Genomic DNA, 18,629 nt, shown 5'->3' with positions numbered 1-18,629 from the left:
GCCCTACTAGAAACATTTTTAAAAAGTAAACTATTACATAATGCTAAAGGGATGACATGAAGTTCACTGAGGAATTCATGGCTACTTTTACGTTAGTTTTAGTGACATTTTCTTACACATAATACTAATCTTCTCACTGCTGTGAATATATTTTGAAAACTCGATTTTACATATTAATAAAATAAAACAGTGTTTAAAATATGACACATTTGGTGTACTCTTAAATGCTTAAATCCTACTTAATTTTAGGGCAATTTTCTCTCATTGAAAAGTAAAACAATAAATCACCAATAAATAGAAATTTTATAAAAAGAAAAATATAGAGTGAAATAATAGGTCATATATTTTTTCCTCTCGGGAATACAGGCATGTCTATTTAAATATGCAATAGCGGTTAAGAATGGAGGGTCAGGGACCATATTATAAGAGTTTAATTCTGGTTCTCTCGCTTACTAGCTTTGTGATTTGTGAAAATCATCTAAACTTCTTTGAGCCTCAGGTCCCTCATTTGTAAAATGGAGGTGATATAACCTGCTTCCTTTAACACGATGATGAAAGGAAATACTAGAGGCAAACCACTCTATACATTGTCTAGTATGTAGAAAGTGTTCAATAAGTGATACCTATCATTTATTTATTTGTGTTAACACATTTTAATAGCAGAAGAAAACATCTACATACAATCAGTATTAGTGAAAGCACAATGATAGCTTTAAATATACGAACAGTATGTACTGCACAGCACACACACACACCACACACACACTAATATAGTATATGTATTATCTCAGTTAATTAGAAAAAAATAAACTCATGAAGTTGATATTGTCCAAGTTTTTATTTTATAGTGAGGAAAACTTTGACTACTTTTACAGCATCATGGTAGTAACACAGGAATGGGAATTTTAAGTGTAAGCTCTACATCATATTTGTTGATGACCAGCTATAAGATTAAAAGCAAATTGTTTTCCCAGGGGAAATAAAAACCATAGAGTTTGAAATAATGCCTCCCCTGGTTACACAGATGAGCCTAAACTGAGGCAGGATTTAAACAAAACTATCTTGCACATCAAAGACTCATCAGTGTGACCATCAGTAGTTCTAACAGCTACAAAACACTATAACACCAACAACAAGCATACACTAGAGACAATTATACTTTCATCAGTGGGAGAAGATGCTATACAGCAATCAAACCAAAACAATGATATTTTAAAGATATTAAAGACATTTTAAAGCTATCTTTACTGGAAATATAGTGGAGACAAACTGCAGACACCAAGTGGTAATTCAATATACATACGAATTTGAGAGCACATATGAGAAAAATGCTACTAGTGGAGAACAGGTAGAACATACACACACTATTTGTTTAATTCCATTGCCACCCCTCAGGTTGGTTTATCTGAAATCTAAGCTTCTGGTTGACTTGGAAGCATTTGGGTGTATATTAACACCAACAGCCATGCATATAAAATGCCAAGAACAGAGGTTGATACTTTTTTACCCTACTTGTCTCTTTGAACTTCTTTTAAGTGAAGTTTTAAAATAATACCTCTTTCATAAACTTTTTCATTACATCTGAACCCTTTAAGCTTGTATTCAAGTTTCTTCATAAATGTATTTTCTTAGCATAAACCCAGATTGGTGTCTTAGTTACCAATTAAACTTCCATATTCATTCCTGCCCTTGCTCACAGAAATACAAATTCTGGAACACTTGCTGCCCCCATCTCCCTCCCCGCCTTGCCACCGCCCCCCAATACACACACATATTCTATATATTCTCCAAGCCAAAGTCAGGTAAAAATTCCATGCCCTCCATTACATCAGTTTTCTTACTTATACTGATGATCCTAGTACTTTATTAGTTTCTTTTAGTGCTTAATTATATGCCACCAAGTACTTCCATGCATTATTTTATTTCTCAAAGATATAGTATGTCTCTTAGGTTTTCCACTATATTCATCTCACTAAGTCAAAGTTCTGTAGAGAATATGTGTTTAAAACAATAAATGGCTATAAAGCAAGAATCAATTTAACAAAAAATCAAATAATTTGTATTTCTCAAAATGAGTAATGTCCTCTTCAATAAGCTTACTTTAAAGAATAAATACTTGTCATTTTCAATGTATTTAGAAAACTTTCTCTTTTGAAACTGATTTTAGGTTCAGTTTATGAGCTTGGATATAGAAACATCTCAGTATTTTCTAGTTACAGTTATGAACATCTCAATATTTTCTAGTTATAATTATGAATCTACCCAAACCACCCAGCAAGACTTTTAAAATATATTTCACCATACCATAACTTTTACTTCAAAAATTCGGATTCAGCAGGTCTTCGGGTGAGGCCAGTTGTATATATTAAGTGAAAAGGATAACAAAGAAATAAATAAAAAGCAAACTCATCAGGTGAAGAAAAAAACTACATTAAAGTTTCTCCTCTTAAAAAGACAATTGCTTTAGCTTAAAGAAGGAATTGACAGGGTTTGGCTTTGCGTCCCTACCCAAACTTATCTCAAATTGTAATCCATAGGTGTTGAGGGAGGGGTCTGGTGGGAGGTGACTGGATCATGAGGGCAGTTTCCCCATGTTGTTCTCGTGATAGTGCATGAGTCTCACCAGATCTGATGGTTTTATAAAGGCTCTTCCCTCTTTGCTTCCTTCACAGGCTCTCTTGCCTGCTGCCATGTAAGACGTGCCTACTTCCTCTTCTGCCATGATTGTAAGATTCCTGAGGCCTCCCCAGCCATGCGGAACTATAAGTCAATTAAATCTCTTTTCTTTATAAATTACCCAGGCATGGGCAGTTCTTTATAGCAGTGTGAGAATGGACTAATATAGGAATATTGTCCAGTGGAAAGAAAAACAACTTTTGTGTCTCTCGTGAGTCATTTAATCTTCCAATTACTCAATGTTAGTATACTTGTCTGTAAAATGCAAACCATAATACATGTTCTACTTATAAGGTACATGAGTTGGGGATGTAAAGAAAAATCAGAATGATCTTGGTTTTAAGAAAGTAAAATTATACAAAAGGAATAAGGCATGCAAAAAAACAACTCAGAGCGATGATCCACAGTAAAGAGAGGTATAGCCGGGTGCGGTGGCTCACACCTGAAATCCCAGCACTTTGGGAGGCTAAGGAGGGCGGATCACGAGGTCAGGAGATTGTGACCATCCTGGCTAACACGGTGAAAACCCATCTCTAAAAAAATACAAAAAATTAGCCGGGCGTGTTGGCGGGCGCCTGTAGTCCCAGCTACTGGGGAGGCTGAGGCAGGAGAACGGCGTGATCCCAGGGGGCGGAGCTTGCAGTGAGCAGAGATCGCGCCACTGCACTCCAGTCTGGGCGACAGAGTGAGACTCCATCTCAAAAAAAAAAAAAAAAAAAAAAAAAAGAGGTATAAATTAAGAGTTATGAGTTTTCCAAAGCTAGAGAGTCCTAGTGCCTGGAGAACTCAGGGACTATCTTAAGGAGGCCATACACAGTGGCTCACACCTATAATCCCAGCACTTTGGGAGGCTGAGGCTGGCAGATCACTTGAGGCCAGGAGTTTGAAACCAGCCTGGCCAACATGGTGGAACCCCATCTCTACTAAAGATACAAAAAATTAGCCTGGCATGGTAGCTTCTGCCTGTAATCCTAGCTATGTGAGAGGCTGAGGCATGAGAATTGCTTGAACTAGGGAGGCGGAGGTTGCAGTGAGCGGAGATTGCACCATGGAACTCTAGCCCCGGTGACAAAGAGAGACCCTGTCTCAAAAAATATATACATATATATCTAGAATACCTTAAGGAAAAAGCAACATTTGAAAACTACTGAAGTGTGAGTTTTAGTAGCCAGAACCTGAGGGCAGACTGATCAATAGAAACAAAATGAAAGAGATTAAAATAATAATAATAAAATAAATAAACAGAACTCCTAGAAATAAAAACTGGTCTATTTGTCAATATTATGAGGCAAATTACAAGAGGGGCAGAGAATGATACAATGAAGAAAGTATTAGAACAGATTAAAAAATTTGACCCTTACCTAGTAAGCAGTAATACATGCTGATAATATTTAATAGGCATTTGTAATTGCAAAAAAAACTCTGCTAAGTGCTTTGTAAGTTTCATTTAATCCTTTCAGCAGAGCTAGGAGGCAGCAACATTACTGTCCCATCTTCTAGACAAGGGAAATGAGGTTTAGCTGGATTGAATAATTTGGTCAAATTTTCACATTCCTTCCTTGGTGGAAGTGGTAAAACTCTTAGTAGATCTGCCTCGTCTGGAGTGAGAGCAATTTACCACTATGCAGTACTGCCTCTGGAAATGGGATTGTGCCCAGGGTAAATACTGAGCTAGTGAGTGACACAAAGTGTCACTGCCTTAAGGACTTAGGTTAATCTCATCCCTGAAGGAAACCTAACACTGTATGCCATCAACTTTAATTCTTATAATATCCTATATGTGTACCATTCTGTGAAATTTTCATAATACATTGTAGTTTCTGTAGTTTCTTTATAAAAAATCAGTACACATTACTGAATGGATAATTGTGGGAAAAAATCAATTAAGAACAATATATTTCAGGAAGAATTGGAGGGGGAGGAGATACAGGCATGAAGATCAGCTCAGCTAGGTCTTTGGATTTGCAGACAGCCATGCCTCCTGGCTCATCAGCTTCATTTAATACACAGTGAAGGAGTACTCACCTTTCAAGTCCATCTCCAGCTTCCCATGAGTAAATGACCATGTTCCCTCCTCCACATTTTCCTGAAAATCCATTCATATTGCAAGCAAAACACTAAATAATTGGCAATGTATTTACTTTAAAAAGTGACTCTCTCCTACTATATTTCCATTTCATTGAGAAAGGGGACAAAAAAACTCATCTACATCCATTTCTCAAGTTCTGAGCACACTTTATAATATATATATGAAAACTCTGAAATGTTGTTGACTTGTGAAGGAAAGATGTAATTTGAACCTCTTCTTTAGTGTGGAGTCAGAATCAAAAGGAAAGGATCATTTTTAAAATACAGAGAGAATTAAATTCATTTGTCAAATAATTCGATTTGAGAGAAAAAAGTTGAGTTTTATAGAAAATACATTTTTTGCCTTAAGTTAGTGAGAAATGAAAAGCAGTTCAAAAATGATCCCAGGGTGATGGTTGACTATGAAAATCTCCCTTATCACTTGAGGATAATTATCTTGTATAAACAGGTTTGCTATATTTTAGACAAAAATTGAGAAGGAAGTACATATTTTTAGCTAAAATTATTTTGGGTTGTTTCTTGGTTTTTACTTTTACTTGGGAGGTGCTTTCATATGCTTCTTTCTATATTTATGATCCATTTACGATTTATTCTGCAAAAAACCTTTGCCCTAAAATATAGCACTACATATGACTATGACAGCATCAAAAGGTTGCATGCAAATTTTAAACATTTCTATACTCTTATATATGCTATTTCAATTTCTGTCTCCCCTTTGAGGTTGAAATAAATGCTTTATATATTCATTTGAAATAATACCTAGTGTGCAGCATTGCAGAGAAAAAAACTCCATCAGTCTTTTGAGAATAAAAGCAAATCAATAGTAATATCTCTCAGAATAGAAGCACTTTTGTTGACAGAAGGAGCATGGTTTAATGGGAAGCAAAGTAATCTTTGTTTTCAGTAAGACTATTGGGCTGTGCATGAGAAATGACATGTTCTGACCACTTGTTCTACATTAAAGGGCAGTATGGCAGGTTCAAACTAGAGAAAATAATTTGCCTAATAGCAATGGACAACTCATAGCTTTAACACATAACATAGAGATCATTGTTATAAGATTTGTATGCAATTTTATAAATGTGTCTTTAGTTCCCGTTGAGGTCTATTCTGTTAATTAAATCAAATCATCCCAGTGCCCCAAAGATGGGTGATACAGAACCTATTCCCACGGTATCCTGTAATTGTGATTAAGCTATTCCATGTCCAATGTCACAACTGAAGTTTTACTCAGGTTTTGATGATGATGATGATGATGATAATGATGATGATGAGGAGGACAATGTTGATACTTTAGGATGTAACATAAATGTATCCAGATCGATTGATAAATAGATATCACTAGAGATAATTATATATATAGAAATAAAGTAGGGGAAAATTTTGTGCTCATATAGTCTTATGAGTTATATACAAAGAAAATTTATTTTGATCAAATTAATTCGTGTTTACCTTCAGATAATAAAGTAAAGAAAATAACGAGGAGTAAGACCACATAAGCAATCAATGACTATTCTTGACTTAAATACCTAGGTCAGTGCTTATTTTCATTTTCTAGAAAATAATTATATTATTTTCTTTTTAAGTATAGGTACATCCTAGTAAAATTACAAGCAGTAATTACAGGTCTTACTCCTCTGCAAGTACGATACTACGTTATAAAAAAACCTAGTCAAAGAGGCTTGATATTTGGTGAATATGTATATTACACAAAGTAAACATAAATTGTTTCAGAGTTTATAAAAAAAAAGTAAACAAATTTGTCTCTTTGAACTTCCAATGAACCCACTGAAAAATGCATTCAATGACCAGAGTTTGCTGGTATTAGTTCTCTGTTTTTCTTGTAGGTAGCATATTTACTTTTAAGTTTTACAAAATGCAAAAATAACAATAATTCAGTCCCTGGTTTCTTTGCATTGAACACCAGAGGATTCTGAAAGGAATTTTTCCTTGAGAAGGTTAAATGTATGAGTCATTAGAACTTACTTGTAACTGCACAGTCATATATTTTAGTTTAAAAATAATATCTTGCCTCAAAAACATTGTTTAAAAGATCTCATGTGGATTTTGTAAAACAATATTTGCTATAATTCATGTCAATATGTAAACATTAAATGGCATTCATTTAAAAATGATTCATTTTCAATGCCATCTTATAACCCTTAGTGTAAATTCACATCTGTGTAATTCACATCAATGCTTCCAAGTGCAATGTTCACTTGGAGAAACATCTAAAGCCAGAAACATTGTGTACCATAGAATAATAATTCTCAATATGACCACAAGGTGGCTCTCAACACCGAAATATGTTATTTTCCCTTTGGACAAGTGAATAGAAATTTACCAGAAATATTAGCAGCTATTTACCCTATAAATGGGTCAATACTTCAAAAACGTAAATTCATCTCAACCCTCTGATGACATTGTGAAGCCTAATTTATATTGTTTTAAACTTCAGACATTCAAAACAACACATGAAATGGTTGAAAACCTTTAAAGAATTTGAAGGATTTTGAAAAGAAATGACTATTTCAGTAGTCTGCATAATTAATTATTCAGTAACCATTTCTTGGGCTTTAAAAATTAATTTCTCCTCTAATTTTGCACAATTTTATTCTCACTTTACTTCCAACTACATGAAAGCAAAATAGATGCAAGTTAACAAACTTTGTACTATGATTAAAGAATATGAAAATTAAAGAGAAAGTATGTCAAAGATTTAGCCCTTGTGAAGTCCAGTTATAAAAGTATACATACATCTAGATGATCAATTATACTAAATGTAAAATGTGTGTAATATTAATAGAATATTTTAAATTAGCCATCCTGATGAATAAGCCATAAGGTCAAATTATTTTGCCAAATATTATAGTGAAGTTGTGAAAAAAAAGAATCCTATGAAATGGCCACAGCATTTAATCAGAATGATTAGAAAAACAATAACTGTGACTCTGATTAAGCAGATAATACATGATTAAAGAGATAATAGATGTAAATGCATAGCTATGGCAAATACAAGCATTATTTTACTAGGCACACCAAAGTATACCTTTTAGCTAGGTTTAGGAGTCTCTATTATAGCTTACCTCATCTTTACAGGTTATTGGATAAAATGAAGTGCTAAGTATGTCCTTCCAGTATGTAAATGGTATAAATAATATATTAATTATCCCTGAGCTATAAATAAAACTGAAAAAAAAACTGTGATATAATTCTGGATTTTTAAAATAAAGCTTTTTAAAAGGTATTTACAAACCCATATAAATGTATATTTTATGACCTCAATGTATGTTTTCATTTGTTTATGTAATCTGTAGAAACCATTCCAGATGCTTTTTAAATTAACATATAAATAGAACCACAAAAAGGAAAAAAAAATAAACAGTTTCAAATTGATCTTCATATCCCCTTGAATGTGAAGAATGAAAAGAATGAGTGATCTAAATAAAACCTGTTAAATTTTTCACATTTTTGCAGCAGGTTCTATGTCTTCATCAGACAGTTTCAGGGACCTAGTCTAGGAAATCAGTAGTCCACTGACCTTTCAGCTTGTAATATAGACTGCAGAATTATTCTTGAGATTTATAGGTATCAAAACTTTAATGGGATAATTTCTGTAATGCACTGTCTCTGTTCATCATTCTTTTTCTTATTCTCATTACTCTGACCTCAAGAAGGAGAATCTGTGAAAGGAACCATTACTGCAGTGTATTCAGAAATGGCTCATGTTTCACCTGAGTGAGTTTATGTGGCTCATGGACCTCACAACAGTTAGTCTCACTCTTTCTTATGATTTTTTCCTCCTCTGCCTCTGTTTCAAGTTTTTCCTATCGTTTTCAAAATTCATATCCATCAATTCCCTAGTTCATGCAATGCCTCTCTGAGAATGAAATTTAAGTTTTCAGGTTACATTCAAGTCTTTGTGCAACTGACATTTTCACAACCATTAGAGATGGAATATATTTACAAAAGTTTTATATTGAGCCCTTTCCAGTTACAATCATGGACTTATGAGCCCTTTCCAATTATAATAATAGATAAATCAACTGTGTACCTGGAAATGTTATGGTTCAAACTCCCATTTTTCCAAAAATAAAATTCGGAATGAAGAATGTATTACATTGTCAGTAGAATTAGTGAGAGAATTAGACTTAAAACAAGAATTTCTCACTTCAAGTACAAAATTATTACATAATATAATTTAAAATATTTAAATAATTTAAAGTTATAGCCCTAATGATATTAAATGCTGTGGTAAAAATACAACACACTCAATATTAATGAAAAAGCATAGGTCACATGAATTAACATCTAATAATAATACCAAGGACAGTACTAGGTAGCACTAGAACACCTATTGTGTATTAGGTGTTGTTGTTAGACATTATAGTAATTGCTTATTTTAATCATGACAATTGCCCTATTATGTAAGTATAATTATTAACCCCATTTCACAGATAGAAAAAACTACAAGTGACATTAAATATGAAATATATGGTAAGTGGCACAGCCAGGATTTAAATCCAGACATTCTGGTACCACGATCCATGCTTTTATCCGTCAAAGGACCTTGTGAGAGCACTTAGATTAGGGTCATTGCATTTTCTAAGAAAGGAAATCTCAGTGCTTCTAGAATGTAGGCTTAACACTGTATAGTCTCCTATTAAGCATGACCTTCATCCGGTGTCCTCACAAAAACAGACTATTATATAGAAGAGTCTTTTTCACAGAGTGACCAAGTTTTAAACACAGTGGCTTCTATGAAGTGCTTATTTTCATTACTTTATGAGTAACAAAGCTCCTGTTCATAAAAATTTTCTGTATACCAAACTCCGTGACACACAATATGTCTATATAACAAACCTGCATATATACCTCTGAATCTTAAATAAGTTAAAAAAAGAAAGAAAACAAAAAAATTAGCAGTAGAAATTTGGGATACATTTGGCCTCCTGACACATAATTTTTCTGTAGGTTTCTTGATGGGGATGGGTATACTCAACTTTGGGCCCTTGCTTTATCCCATATAGCTCCCCGTGTCTGCGAGATGGTAATTGGCTGTTGCCAATTTGAAGTACACCACATATCACCAACCAAAAGGCTGCTCCTAATGGAAACATCCATTCAAAATCCATTCTCAGGTGTTGACTGAAGAAATCTTAGGCTACACAAAAATATATCTTGAACCAAACTGCTAACTCTGATATTTTCTTTAACGATGTGGTATGGCTGTAAATGCAACGATACAGCTTGAAAAATATAGATAAGTTAGATCCCTGTATTAGTCACTTTAAACACACCTCGTACTTATCTTTCTTATATTTATCAAAGCTGGACTATAACAAGTCATGTGATTATTCACACAATGGTTCACAGTAGCAGAGGCTTTTGTTTGTTTCTCTCTCTTTCTCTCTCTTCCCAAGTTTGTCTTTCTGGATGCTTGCACAGTGTCTGGCTTATGGTAGGCACTTAAAGAATACTTGGCAAATGAAGGAATGAAAGAATGGATGAATGAATAAAATGCTTTTGAGGGGTTTTTTCAGCAGTATTTCTAATGGAAGATGAAAACTTAAGACTGTGTTAGGTGGAGGAGTACATTACCGCCCAATGATGTTCTACCATCTAATTCTACTACTATTTCATAAAAATGGAAACATTTAGAACACAACTACTGATATTTCCATTGTAAATTATATGATATTTAATTATGAATATCTCAGATTAGAACCTGCCTCTTCTCAAGGACAAAATTTGTACTAAATTCATTCCCGTATCTCCAGGTGTGACAGAAGGGAATGGCTCACAGTAACTTCTCCCAAAATGAGTGAAATTAATTAGGAGCTAAAGAAAAATTGAGCAAATTGTTGTATAGATACCAGGATATCAGTTAAATTAATAATAGAAACTGCAAAAGAAAATGTATAACACATGTAATAATAAATAGCAACATATAATACCTTAAAATCAAAAGAGAGTTATTTAATGATTATGAATTTTGAACTCAAAGTACTGAGCCCCTAAGTACTATCAAAAATTTCAAATTTCCATGATGGTGTTTCTGGAAACAGTGGTTCCTGTGCAACGTTTCATTTTGCTTCAATGAAGGACAAGGCTCTCCCCCATCCACACTTTTTTCTTCTTGGACCTACCTAGAAACAGGCTTGACCTAGCCTCTACCTACAAAGCAAAGTGATTAATTTCATTGCTCTGAAGTCAAGATTATGGTTGCCATTCATCTATTTTCACATCTCCACTGGGCTGGATTTCAGATTTCATACACCATCATGATGGCTAATCTAACTCCAAGGGGAGAAAAAAAATTACTAAATATTTTTCTCAATTTAGATTTTAGGAGTATTTCATTTCTGTCATTTTTAAAGTATTGATAGCAAGTACTTACGTCTATTCTCAAGTCAGTGAAGGCTTATAAATTAATTTTTTAAATATTATGTAGAACTATCTAGTACTAACCATTGAAAACTAGGATATATATTTTAAAAGACAGTAGCTAGAAGAGAAGAAAGTCTCAGAAAAGGTAGAGTTCATATTGATCATTTTTAATTCCACACATCCAGAAGGGGATGAAATAACTTCTTTAGTGTAGAAATTGTGTAGAAAACCTCTACTCTTCACTCAGCAGTTGAAAAAAAAAAAAAAAGGAAAAATAGACAAAGTGACAGTGCCTCTAGGTATATGTCTGTGCTTAGGATTCATTTTTTAACTAATCTCCAAAGGAATAACTAAAGTCTTGGTTGAGGGGGTAGATAAATAAAGATTTTTCTGTAAGTTTCTACTCATGGAGAAATATTCACATTTAGGGAGCTAAATGCAGGCAGAATAAATCTGCATGTTGCTGGATTTCACTCTTCAGGGACTACATATTGAAAAATCACTCTGGTAACAAAATATGGTTCAATACTACAGAGTAGGAATAACCCCCAATGTATAATGCTTTAAGAAGTCAAAAAAGAAAAGAAAACATATTATCATTGGCTAAGCTAATAGATAATCTTTGGATAATCAGTTTCATACTTGATGTAATAAGTTGACATATATTTTACTCCAACAGTTTATTCTCTTCAGGTCACCACTAAAGCAAATCAACACCACACTGTTGGTTTTGAAAGCATGTAATTCATGTTTTGGATCTTATTCTCAATAGATTTAAACCACTTGAGTTAGAGGTATAAAAATTTTAATGTTTTGGTTTATTTAAGGAAAATATTTTAAATAAAATAATTGATAAATACACTTTAGAGGTTGAAGATTTACATGGAAACACAAAACCCTTAAAATTCCTCAGGTAGTTTAAATATTTTCAAATCTATCAAAAAAATGAGCCTATTAATTTAAAATTCACCTTTAGAAGTCAAATTATTTGGAAACATTATAGTGCCTCATTTAAATTTGAAGTTTGCTTTAATAATTATGAAAATATTCCTTAATTCAGAAATCCCAGAATTTACAATGGTTTCAAAGGAAGTTTATTTGACTTAATTTTATTGAGAGTGGAGCTATATTTTTACAAAAGGAAAAACAGTTGCATTTTAAAAGCTTACATTAATATTATGTACAAAATTTACTCTAAATTTTCCAATTACTAGGGCAAATATATTGGTTGCCTTTGATCTATTCAGATAATGATATTGAATTTCAACTTTAATTCTTGTATTTATACATATTACATTAACCATGGAGAGAATTCCCAGAATAACTCAAGGTAGAATATTTACTGTATTCAATTTATTGATTATTTCATTTTGTTACATATTATGCCTACCTCAATTATTGTTATAGTTTCTGTTTCCCAAATTTCCAACTGGAAACAAAAGCAATGGTAGTTCTTTACTCCACAATCTCTAGAATAGACATTTGCTCATTATATACCAGATTTCATTTTTAGATTCCAAACTGGTAATATGTGTTTCTTGCAGCAAAGAAGAATCAACATGTCTAGTGAAACATTGCTTTCCAGAAACATGTAATTTATGTTTGTTTTAAAAATCAGGGCTCTGTCAAACCATTTCAATATCCTCTCTCACAGTAAATCAATAAAGATTCCTAATCAATAACTTATGCATTGAGCATAATAATTCATGTCTATACATTCTACATTCTGACAATTTGAAGGAGTCACTTCAATAATAAATGTTGAATTCCCATACTTGGCTTGCTAGTGCAGTAAACTACACTGGTGCCAATTTCAACTCCTTAGAAGCCTCAGCGTTACAAAATTTATAAAAGAGTTGCTTTCATTTAAAAGAATAGATTCTAGCCAATTGTCATATACTTTGTGCCATAATGCGAAGTTTAATGCAATAAATATAATGTATAATGTGGCAGATGATAGAATACTGGCCATAAAAAACACCAGATTTACAGAAATATAACTTTACAATAGGGTAATTTTTTTAAAAGCACATGGGACATTTATTCAAGGGGTTTTGTAATTGTTTTAAATGAGGAAGGAGAGGAAAGGAAAAAAGAGAGGGAGATGGAAATAGACACAGATTTACAGAAAGAGAGATGGGGTAGAAGAGAGAGAGAGTGAGAATATGACCTGCTAAATTTATGGGGATCAGCAGGGCTCTCAAGTGTTTAGAAATGTCACTTAATGCTGAATTTCCTGTTGTGAAGCAATGTTGTATTATATCTTATAGTCTATTGTTTAATTCTGTCCTGAAGCTTGAAATGTCATTTGACTTTAATTTATATCACTGCATCATAAAGAGTATGTTGAATCAAGACTGCTTTCTTGAAAAAAGATTGAAAATTGAAACCACGTGATTTGGTAAAGTGCTTATAATGTTTTTGACAAACTCTCTAAGGATACGAATCCCTTCACTGAAAGGGATTTTTATATGAAGGCATTTCAGCCTCCCACAGGCAGGCATCATTTTGAAGGAATGCTACATTTCATTTCCAAAAATGATGTAAAATGTGATTTTATTTTACTCCTTCTTATTCAATTTGCAGCTTTCCCTTTCTTTAGTTCCAACTCCAATATGGTTAATGTTTAACCAACGTCTCTTAGTCATAAAGCATATAGGTCATCACATACACTGCAAGAAAGAAATAGGATAAAAATATAAAGAAACTGATGAAAATAAAGCACGTTCATTCTTTAAAAAAAAAAAAGAGTTACTTCTTTGTGAGAAGTTGCATTGATAATAGAGTTGAGCAAAAGTTGTATTAAAATTTTTTAAACAGGTCAGATTATTTCAACTTATCACTGTTAATATTAGTTTAAGAATAATACATTCCCAGAAATCTAAAAATTTAATGTGATGGGTCTTATTTTTTGACAATATGTGTGTACAGTTAGTTCAAGTGAATGACGACAAAAAGGTGTGGGAAAAGCAAAATGGCCTTATATGCTTTAGATGCCCTTCTATTCAAGAAAGACAGGACAACTGGATTGTAAAAGGGCTCAAGGGCTCATAACAAAATGTCAAGTGAGGTGAGTCTGCTCTACAGTCAGAAAAGAAGAGGGCACAGGTGACCCAGAGCTGATATTGTTATCTTACGAAACAGGCATTGCTTGGTAATTGTTTGAAATGGTCCCTTGTTCTTATGCATGAGCTAAAATCTGTAATTTTGAAGGTTGAACTTATTGGGGTAAATGCAGAAAAGTATATGAATGCTTTGTGAATATCATCCAAAGGTTCCAACCAGAAAAGAAAAAGGCAGATTTTCTTTTAAATTTAGGACTTGTATTTTTTTCTGTAGATTTCAGATTATTGCAATTATGACAAAAAAATATATTTTTGTGAACTCATTGGTCTGTATGAGTGTCAAGAAAAGAAAAATAGATTCGTCTGTGCTAACTTTCAGTTTTTCAAATATGCATCTATGGTGTCATTCCAAGTACTCTTCTTTTTACTCCTTAAAATATCATAATAGGAACCATATATTATACTTAGTATAATGCTTAATCAATTTTACCATTGCTCAGTATAAGTCTAAGAAGGATGAGGAAATTTTTCTTGCTACTTGGTTTTTAACTTCAATCTCTTCGAGACATGACTCTTAAATATATAATATGGTTAGTAAATTGTCTCTTTTGAAACACTATTCCAGATAATACGTTGGGTTAATCGAATGTAGAGTTTTATAGACCTGAAATTTAGAGATCAAATATCTGCATAAAATTACTTATAACTGGCATAAATACTTTTTGTTTTTCTATTTATAATTTCAGTATTTTACAAGTACGTCTAACGTGAAGACAGTATTAGAATGTAATTTGCATAGTAGAAATAAGAATATAATGTGGCTAATGCTTTTAATGCCCAAGGGCTATACTAGAGGTACTTGGGTTTACATCACTGATTTGTATTAATTGCTTACTATGAAACACTGTTACTGATAATAACACTTAACAAGAATATGGTTCACTTTGCTGCTGAATCAGCATCATCAGAGCCAATACTATTGCTGTGCTGCAGCCTAGTGGAATGATTTGGTATAAAAATGACATATTCCAGTAAGACACGTTATCACTTGCTGCAAAGTAGGTTAAGAAACAGAAAATCAGTCATAAGCACAGAAACCCCCAGATAGTATATACTTTGCCTTAGTTATTTGCTTATATAAAAACTTAAGTAAAGGTAAAGAAATTCACCTTATTTTTATGCAAGAGTCACATATTTTGAAATTAACCTTTCCAGTTTCAAATAGTCTATTTTTCACAAGAAAATAAATAAATAAATAAATACCTCTTCCAGATTACACTAACTTTGTAAATAATATGTCAGAAATATCACTCTAAATTAAAATCAATTTTTTATCCTCTTTTTTTCCTTTTTAAAGAAAACCACAGTGTGGGTAAAAATCTAACAATGAAATATTCAATTGATTACCTGCATAGTACTGTTCTAATTAAGAAGCAGTTTCTATAAAATTAAAGAACATCACCTAGAGCATTAATCAGGTACCAAACCATTTACCACTGACTTCACACATATGCATATGTAGGTGGATGCTCATACAGTTTACCTTCTTTTTTCCCATTTCCCAGAGATTTTGGTTTTGTTTGTCGGTTTTTTCCCCCAAACCTTTAAGTGTATGGAATTCTATTCTTTGATTGGAGTCAGGGAAGGCATATGCATTCACCAGGGAAGTCAATTTGTTCACAGCAAGTATTTGAAACCCAAGAAGTATTTGATTTAATGAAAGCAGACATTGACTCATACTTTAATAACACAGCCAAAAAAAAAAAAGTGAAAGAAGCATTTCTTTATATTTTTATCATCAGAATGGGTTTGTATCTGATGTGTCCCTAAGGCACAGATCCACGCTGTTTATACTTGTGCACTCTCCAGTCTCTTCACCACATCCCTCCCCAGATAAACCATTCCTTCCTTATGCATTGCACATTGAATACATATGTGCCACATTTAGTATACTGGGGGGAGCAGGGGCCAGATTATCTATGCAACTTAGCATTTACCTATATTTCTAGGACATAACCTCTTCCTTTCTTCTTCATCACTTTAACTAAAAATGAACATACGGCTCTGTCAATGACATAATGTTTTCATGAAAGTTCTACTAATTAAAAATCCTCACCATACCAGACCTAAAAAATGAGCACACTCTTGCCAAGTGTTATTCACCACAGAGAAGCTCTTGTAGCTACATTTTAAAGGAAGATAGAGAGGGGGATGGTGTGGAGGGAGAAAGTCTACTAACATATGCATTGAAGTATAACAGTTGTCAACATCAGAAGGACAGATTATTTTTAATATAGATCCTTCAAGAAAAAAAAAAGAGGAGAAAAAATAATGTATCCCCAAAGAGCTGAGAAGTAATGGATGTGCAGTTTGGGATAATAGAAGCTTTTACTGGAATGAAGGACTACAATTTTTTTCAGATCTGTTTTTTTCAAAGCAAAAGATGATAGATCATTTTTAAAACAATATTTGTCTTTGTACCTGTAGACTCCTCTTTTTCAATAATAAGGAGACAGTAGGTTTTTATTTTAGTGGCATAAAAATAATTTCAGACTACTGCTTTTCCCCATACTTACAGTGTTATCAATAGTTACTTGTTGGGGACATGCATTTATACTTGCAATATGCTGCATTAATTTAACACCACATAAAATATGGATTTTATTGCAGCAGAAACAATAAATGCTGCAACTGCTGACTACATGCATTTACTCTCCCTCTCTTTACCTCTCCCCCCCATACTTCTGACTCAGATATAAAATTGAAAATAAGAATTCTGCCTATTCTATTTCTGATGAATGTCAATCTATTGTATTTATGTAGATGCTTAGTGACCATTGGCAGTTTCAAGGAATCTGTCTTCTGCCTGTCATTTCTCTTTATATTGAACGTACAATGAACTATGACTATGAATAAGTGCAGAGTGAATCCATTCATATGGAATGCAAAGTAATGTTAGATGATGTTAGAGTTCACACCAACAATGTTATCTCTTGAACTGATTTTTAAAATACAGATGAACAAGTCTGGGCATGACAAATTCACTTCATAACATATTTTTTAGCATTTGTTCCAAGTGAATGAATTCACAAACTCTAATATCATGACCCACTGTTGAGCATAATATATAATTTATCCAGCTTTACATTGCCTATATAGATACTCGAAGCAGTTGTTGCTAGACTTAAATATATAGAGTTGTATGCTTATTTATTTAGGTACTAAAGATAACTATTTTGAAATAATTGCTAAACACAACTTAAAAACAAACATTTCTCTCCTCCCTCTCCCCCCCACCCCCTCAAGTGGAAGAATATAAAATCCCTTAAGGGAGTTAAAAGAAAAGAGGTGAATGAAGTCTTCCTACCTTTTTTATCAGCTTCTGGATAGTGGAAGTTGGTTCCAGTCAAAATAACCCAGGAGAAATTGTCACTATGTCCCCTTTTTGTTTGTTTTCGGCTGTTATTTTCTATCACTGATTCTACTTCAATCTAACTCAAGCTCTTTCTCAGCATCACTTTTAACTCTGGACAGCAGGGAGCCGAAGAAAACGGGGGCGAGCTCTCTCTCTGATTGGCTTTCATTCAGTGCTTCTGATTCAGGGGAGAGGAAAAAAAAAGGAAAGGGGGGAAAAAAGCTCTTCCTCACACGGAGAGAAAGGTTCTGCTGATAGAGCTGCAGCACTCGCCATGGGAAGGTTAGAGACTGGGGAAGCGCTGGCTTCTGCGAGCACACAGCTATTTGCAAGTGAATGCGAGGGGAGGGCGCATCCGAGAGGAGGGCTTTGCTTGAAAGGCGTCCCCTCCCCCGCAGGGCAGAAAGACTCTCTGTTTCAAGGCTAAGGTAATCAGCCCAATCTAATCCGCCTGTGTCCGTAATGCAATCTCAGGAACAGGACTGCTTCTTGCAATTTTTTCTAAAACAGATAGTTCTTCTGGCATATATATTCCTGCACCATCCTTACACCAGACTACCGAAATCCACGTATTATCGGAGCGCCAAGTCAAATTGCAACCAGATCTGATGTGTTACCAGAGTCATTTTTCGTTGGGGTTTTAAATGTTTATTTATTTTTTGCTTTCAGGGAACTTTCTAGGCTTGATTTTCCCAATCCCTTTTCTTGTTGCTTATTGTCAGAGGAGTGCATAGCTCGCTCATCATTTTGGAATGTCCACGAGCCAGTCTTCTCTGCCTCATCTTTGCATTTTAATACTTTATAGATAAAATATTTTATTAAAAATTTAAATATATAATTAGTGTTAGAACCTGACACAGTGTCCCTTTTTTTCTTATTAACTTTTTTTTTCTCATAAATATGAGTTTCATACCCAAATGAGTGTGTGGACAGATATAAATACATTTGGATTGTTCTACCTACTTAAACATTTAACTGTCTCGCTATTTATCTAT

The 18,629-nt window shown here is 33.5% G+C and overlaps 1 protein-coding gene across 2 annotated transcripts in view; it reads right to left on the bottom strand.

The window, feature by feature from the left end:
* Positions 1–17,969, bottom strand: part of LOC105472980 (cadherin-10) — a 164,762-nt gene extending 146,793 nt beyond the window's left edge. The window contains exon 1 of one of the 2 annotated variants that reach the window (XM_011726559.2): positions 17,587–17,969. The gene's annotated coding sequence lies outside the window, so the exon portion shown is untranslated. The remainder of the gene's footprint in view (positions 1–17,586) is intronic. The other variant, XM_011726560.3, reaches the window with a different exon arrangement.
* Positions 17,970–18,629: the final 660 nt, after the last annotated feature.

Source organism: Macaca nemestrina, chromosome 6 (assembly GCF_043159975.1).
Source record: "Macaca nemestrina isolate mMacNem1 chromosome 6, mMacNem.hap1, whole genome shotgun sequence".
Classification (NCBI taxonomy): domain Eukaryota; kingdom Metazoa; phylum Chordata; class Mammalia; order Primates; family Cercopithecidae; genus Macaca; species Macaca nemestrina.
Note: the sequence above shows the minus strand (reverse complement) of the source record. Positions and strands in the feature narration are given on the sequence as shown.